This window comes from Acanthopagrus latus, chromosome 7, assembly GCF_904848185.1.
Source record: "Acanthopagrus latus isolate v.2019 chromosome 7, fAcaLat1.1, whole genome shotgun sequence".
Classification (NCBI taxonomy): Eukaryota; Metazoa; Chordata; class Actinopteri; order Spariformes; family Sparidae; genus Acanthopagrus; species Acanthopagrus latus.
This window is the reverse complement of record NC_051045.1, coordinates 22,057,221-22,064,402: the sequence shown is the minus strand read 5'-3', so window position 1 is coordinate 22,064,402 and position 7,182 is coordinate 22,057,221. Positions and strand designations below refer to the sequence as shown.

Sequence of the window (7,182 nt, the reverse complement as noted above, 5' to 3'; positions counted from 1 at the left end):
CTGGATTTATGGACAGTTTCAAGTAGCTGGAAGCTACACAGCTAAGATGACTATGTGGGAATTGCTTTTATTCCTTAATGCTGTGCTGGCATATTTTCTGCTGAATGATTTTGCATAGTCTGATGGTAACTATGCAGTGGCTTAACTGTCTGAAGAGGCTTACATTGGCCACAGTCTTAATGTTTGAGAGGCTGGGTGTTGTGGTGGTCCAGGTCTGCTCGTGTGGAACAGACACAGTATGGAGGATGGTGTTCGATCATAGTCAGTGATTCCACTCTGGGTGAAATAAAGGTTAATAAAAACTATTAATCTACGTGCAATATGTTTCTGTCTCAATCTCGCCTGTGCTTTGACTCACGCACAGCAGCCTCAGTTTTCTGTAGCATGTTTAATGAGCGCGTTTTGCTGCAGAGGAAACACAAGATCACACAATAACATGAAGGTTTTTGTCTTCAGTCTGGGACCATATAGCAGTTTGAAGCCTAGAGATGCCACATGCAATCATACACAGCAGGTGAATATTGTATATGGCACCTGCAACTACACAAACCTGACTGTACATGATAAATGTGAGTCCTTTGTTTTTGAGTCCCACCGGTGCTCAAGACAATTAATTGATTCGTGGTGAGGAGCCAATGGGAACGTCTAGCATGAAGCCTGCAGAGACAGTTTGGCTACAGGAGGGTTCATCAACCAGCCAGTCACTGACATCTATAGAGGATGCAGCCACCTCCAGTCCTCATGTGCATTCTAGGCTGTCGAAATAGGAAACATACAGTCACAAAAAAAAAAAGTCTTGCAATTGCAATTGAATGTCATATTATGTTAGATATAAAACAGGAAGTGTACTTCATCCACAAAAAGGGTCTGTAACCTGTAAAAGCCTGGCTGTTTCAAATCATTATCAAGCAATCTGAAGTAACAAACCCACAATTCATCACAATAAACGAAGTCGATGTAAAAATCCAAGATGGAGCATAAATTCTACCCCACTGGTATCTGAGAAGGATCAATTTGCTGGGAGTCTAAACACAAAATCCAAAAAGCTAGGGAAAAAAGATGCAGGTGGCAGGAAAAAACACAAGAGGCAGCCCAGGGAAATCAGAAAACTAACGAGTTACAAACATGCAAAAAATGAATCAAGTACAAACTAAAGAAGCACTGTAAACTTATGCGGGAGCACGAAGAACAAGAGGGACATGTGGAACATGAGGAACACAGGGAAAGACAAGGACTTAAATACACAGGGAATGATAAGTAATTGAACACAGGTGAGCAGAGGAAACGTCTGGAAAACAGACAAAGAGAGGAGGAAAAAAACATGGACCAAATACACAGGAGGCCAGTCAGAGACAGGTGAAATGACAAAAGGCATGAAATATGTTGTATTTTAGTATATGATATATGATTTAATGGAATATATTGAGCTTATCCACAAACCTGGAAATCTGTTTCAGCAACATTAATGATTCAGACCCATGTAAGAAAGAACCAAAGATAAATGAAAGAAAATGATGGTAGTTTTTCTCGTTATTCTGTTCAGGTCACAAATATACTGGCAGTCATAATGGCTGAAAAAACAATATTGGACTTTACCTTTAGATGTATTACATAGCACATGAAAACACTATAGGTCATTATGACACCCAGGAGACTGCATAGCACCGCAGAGTTCTAACAGTTCCCTTTAATTTAAAGAAGCCTAATCCAATATCAAACTCAGTGGTCCTGTATCACTCTAAATTATAAACTACACATAACTGCTTAAACATAGTTTAAGCTCACCAGACCTTTGATCCACATCAAATTGTATTCACTCATTCACTAAGATACCAGCCAACCAAATATGGCAATTTTATTTTTTCATCAAGATCCATTCATTACTCCCTGAGAAAATGTTGAAAAAGGCCTTGCAATGTTTGAGAAAGAGACAAAAAAAAAATGTATCCGTCCCTTTCTGAAGAGTAGCATCAAAAGTTAATGGGGTCTATTCTGGGCCGAGACCCATCCTCCATCCATCCAAGTTTCATGGAAATCTGTCTTGTATTGTTAGATTAATTATGCTGACAAACCCACCAACAAGCAAAAAGACAGACACGGGTAAAAACAAAAAACTCCTGGCCCAAGGTAATAAAGATTAACAGGGGATCAAAGTTAGTATAGGCGGGTAAGTTATGCTTTCTACATTTACGCAGAGGCGGAGAATCATCGGTCACCAAGCAACAAGTTGTGCTGCGTGATCCATTATACTGCTGGGACATAAAGGGATGTTATAATTATACATCAGAGAATATTATTCTTCATACCATGGCAACTTGCCATCAATCTGCATTTAATGACTGGATTTTGAAAACCATTGGTTGGATATTATACCCTACATTTAGGATTTAGGTTAGCAAAAGGCGTCATCTGGACATCATGGAGCAATCCCAGAACTGGGTGTTTGAATTAACAAAGCGTGATATACCCAGCAGTGTGACTGAGCCTCATACCAGATTTTCCTCTATTATCTGTAGCAGACAGTTCTTGGCCAACAATTACCAGGCACTGCCACTGATGAGTTCGCTGTCTGACGGCTGCTTTGTCTCGGTGAGCTCTTCTTGTACAAAATGTGAAAAAAAGAACTGAAGAATAGCACTCTGGGTATATGCTTAGGCTTTCTGCAGGATGCAGGTCATTTTATGCTATCTACCTCCAGGATATTCTTTTCATGCTGAAGGAACTTACCTCCTGAGGAATTATTTACCTACAGGGACCTGTGAAGTAATTTATCAGTTAGACGATTACAGATTCTGCTCTTCGGTTAGAGTCATCTCTGTGTGGCTGTTTACCTTTTCCCACCCTCTAGGCACACACAGTGTGCATGAAGTGTGGGATAACAGAAAAAGAAGTATCCATCAGATACCACTATTTCAATTTGGAAAGCTTTGTTGCCATTTTAGTGATCTGAACTGCTTCGCTGGCTGAAAAATGTGCAAATCTTTGTTGATGAGACTGTTTCCACTAGAAGAACAGAAACTGCCAACTAAATCCTCTTGGTAGTAAAGATTAATTATTATTGAGAGTGCAGTTAGTCTTTTTGCTGCCTTGATGTGCATGCAGAGGCAGTGGGTTAGGAAAATATATTTCGGTCTGAGATGAGTGGAAATGGTGCCTATCGTGGTTCTCAGCCACTTCCTATAAAAGCAGGCTGTACTCTTGCCAAACACATTCTAGTTTCTTATTTGTTCCATCCTTCCAGAACAATAGATCTAGTTGTATAGCTCAGTTGTGCAGTCCAGACCTCTGTGACAAAGTAATGTTTGCACAGGAAGCATGGGGATAGGATTCTAACCTGATAACTAAGCCATTTTTGGTGATGTCAGTATGCATACTGGAATTGTTAACACATTATCAGTCGTATTTGTCTTATTATTGGTTACAACCAACTTCAACTTCATTCAATTCACCAAATGCTTGTTGCATGGAAGCTCCCATCGATATTACCTGATGGTCATTAGTCCCAACTGACACATGAAGTGAAAGCATACAATAGGTTTCAAAGCACCAGTGTGTCGGATACAGTGGCATCTAGTGGTGTAGCTGGGGATTGCAGCAAACAATATACCCCGTGTCTAAGGCTCCCCTATGGTGCCCCTCTCCAGACTCACTGTTTGGTTTGTCCATTCTGGGCTACTGTGGGAACATGGTGCTGCGAATTTAACATTTCAGACAGATGTTCCTGCGTGGTGCACTGATTCACTGTATCAGTAATTGCTTGCAGGTTCGGTGGCTTATGGGGTGAGGTAGATGCTACATTTACACTTGTGTTGAATCAATGCTGTGAGATGAGTGATATTACTGTTTGCCCCAGATATGGATTGCTTGAAGTCCTTTAGGAGCAGGGTTTGCTGAGTGTCTGCAGCAGAGATGACACCTGCATGCAATAAATTGATTGTGCAAATGTTCTGGTCAGCCAATGTACCCTCTCTATTAGAAACCTGTTATGTTGACCTCATACAGTACCTTGATGTTTACTGGGAGATGTTTTTTGGCTATGTGGCCAAGATCTACTCTCAAATGCTGCTTTGTGACTGCTGAGGACTGTTTTGCCTTCATCCAAAATTATATTTTCACCTCACTGATGGGATCATTGCTATATTTGGCTTTATCTGGACTGTTTTATATATGTAGATTGTATAGGTTCAATTATTCTTACCAATTCTGTTTATCAAAAGACATTTTCTCTTTGTTTTGTCTATTCGTTGAACTTGAATTCAGAAATCAGAAACTGTTGACATGAGCTTAACCCTTCAAAGACTTGAACACTGACTTGGAGTTGCACTCAAAATCTTTAAAGTTTTTGAGACCTGACTTTGATTTGACCCAAACCCTTCCTCAAAACCTCACTTACTTTGGACCTGATCTCACAGACCTGAAAGTTTACTCGGACTTAAGACCTCAGACTTGTCTAGTGCTTGACCTCAAAGCCGCAAGAACCTGACTTTTGCTCGCTCTCAGAGACTCAAGACTTGACATTAACCTGCCTTTTAAAAAAATTATTTGGCCCTAAAGACCTGAGACTTGTCACCTCCAATACTTGACTTAGACTTTCCCTTTTAGACTTGATAATTTAGTTAGGTCTGCCTTCAGAGACTCAAGACATTATGTGGATTTGCCTTCAAAAACACAAAACTTGACATTGACCTAACCCATTAGACTTGAGAACTTGCATTTAATAACGTCCCTTGCCCTTAAAGACTGAACCTGGACCTGCCCTCTTAAGAATTAATACCTGACTTTGACCTGCCCTCGAAGACTTGATATCTGACTGGGATTTACTCTTAAAAGACTAGAGCCTTGACTAAGACTTTCTGTCAAAAACCCTTGAAATTGACTTGAACCTTAAAACTTGAAAACCACTCTGTCTGACAGTGATCACAAAAAAAAAAAAAGAAAAGAAAAAAGAAAAACAGAATGAACAGCAATGCAGCTTTAAACTGACTTCCTCTCGGGTGTATCAAAATTCAGTGGAAATTGAATTAAAGCTGCTTCGTTAAGTTTGGATTGGTGACACACTCTGCCCCTCCCACTGCATAATTCATACATGTTATAGTTCTCGCCCGTATGGATGCCATTATTACTGCTAGTTTTGGCAATGTGGATTATGCCACTTTCCCATTGTGGCAGGGCTGAGATATTGCCCTGATAAATTAAGTGGCTGTGTCATTTGCGGAGTATAAATGGAATGAACCCAGGAATAGAGAGGTCTTTCATCTTTTCTGATAAGACTGTCCTGATTACATCTAAATGTAGAGCAACATTTAGAGGACTATCAATCAAGTGGAACCATGAAAAAAAGGGGGTGGGGACCAAAGGAATTATGCCCCCAAATGGCCTCCCTCCCTTTAATTTCCTGTGACAGTATGCATTAGCTCTCATCACCACCTTCCTGCCATTAGACTGGCAAATGATTATGGCTACAGCCTCCACCAGCAGTAGAGAGGGAGCTAATGTAGCGTTTTCATGGTGTTTTCGTCTCACATCCTGCCCCTGTGATGCCGCCTTTGCATCTCTGCCTCTTTTAAGTGTCTTTTCAGACTTTTTCCACTCTATCGGTTTCCATTCATTTTCCCTGTTCTGAGCCCCATCTGCCTCTCGGGCCCTCAGGGCGAGCCTTTAAAAAGCTGTACGTCTTTTTTGTGTTCCCTCCCTGCTAAGTACAGTAACTGGGGTCAGTCGAGCTTAGAACTAACTCGGTGTTTGAGGTTCCTCGCACAAAGGAGAGGACTGCTTGCGAGTGTTGTGACACGTTTGCTTCAGCTCTGGTCTTTCGCAGTCTTTGAGGGATGATAGATTTTCATTGCTGCAGTTGGATGAGAAGACAGTGTGTTTGTGTCTGTTTGAGATAGAGAGAGGGGGGAAGACGTGCCAGAGGAAGATGTGTGATAATGTGAGGTATCTCTAGAATTGCAGGAGCTATGACTTGCATCAAAGACTATGTTTCCCGTCATTGACAGTGAGGTTTGTCCCAGTTTAAATCCCCATCGGGTGCCTAATTAAGATCTGCAGCTGGTTAGCATTGTCATTTACTGTCTTTGCACACACTGACTGGCGTTCACAGCATACCACTGCATTGTGAGTACACCATTATGCATGTATGAGTGTTTACGCTGCAGATAAGATGTCTTTTTTCATTGAATTTGCAGTGTATCTCCATTTATCACCACTGTAACTAATGGCTGCGATGATGGATTGCAGTAATACCACGTCTATCACTAGATTCTTAAGTCCTCTTACTGTATATTGTGTTGGTAACCCATCTCATCCATCTTCTCTATCCCAACGCCCCGCTGGGTGATACACAGCACATTTTCCATGACCACGGCCATACACTATGTCATGCTTAATGGGGACTTACTGCTGGTTTTGACAGGGGAAATGCAAAGGAAAGCAGCGTGCTGTGTTGCTTGGTGGATGACATCAAACACTCGTTCACTTGATTTCTCCTCGTCCACAGAGAGTTTCTCTGTAACAACACATGAAGAAGTCCTTCGGCAGTATTTCCCCCAACGCCCTGCCTCATGACCAGCAAGAAAAGACTGCAGAGTGCAGAAAACAGCACCCTCCACAGTTAGATCAGACAGCGGTGCATCTTTATTAGTTTATGGTTAGTCATGTAATCTACTTTGAGGTATCTGAGCATAGGTCTTCAACTTCAGCGATTGTTGAACCAGCTATAGCAGCATTAAAATACACAACCCTCACGTTTTGGGATACTGGGATCATTACCAAAGACAAATCCCTCCTTTGAATGAAATGTCTTCATCAATGAGCGTAGGCAGTGGCTTTATACTGCATAAAAATCACATGTGTCAAATTGAAGCTCTTTTCATCTTTCATATTTTCCAGCTACCTTCGTGTAACAGTATATTTTAGATGCTGGGGAGAATGCTTTCTTAACAGCCACGTAATGAAATAAAATAATCTAGTCTAAAATTGTGCTGAAATTAAGACAGAAAGGGCAAGTGTTGAATACTTCTCGCTGAGATTTAAAGTAAACATCCATTTCTGACAAATGTAACATGGAGCAGTACAGTGATATGGCACGAGAGTCAAAGGCTAAATGTCATAACGTCTGTCACTGAGTGTGTCCCGCGGTCGTAATGAAGATGTTCGCCATGAACTATGAACTGCAGCTCA

General features: G+C 41.2%; 1 long non-coding RNA gene across 1 annotated transcript; it reads right to left on the bottom strand.

Annotated features, from left to right (window-relative positions):
• Positions 1 to 369: 369 nt before the first annotated feature.
• LOC119023267 lies at positions 370 to 1,187 on the bottom strand. The gene is made up of 2 exons (XR_005076218.1): positions 932 to 1,187; positions 370 to 755 (listed from the first exon to the last, which is right to left on the bottom strand). It is a non-coding gene; the product is annotated as an uncharacterized LOC119023267 (long non-coding RNA).
• Between the last annotated feature and the right edge of the window lie 5,995 nt (positions 1,188 to 7,182).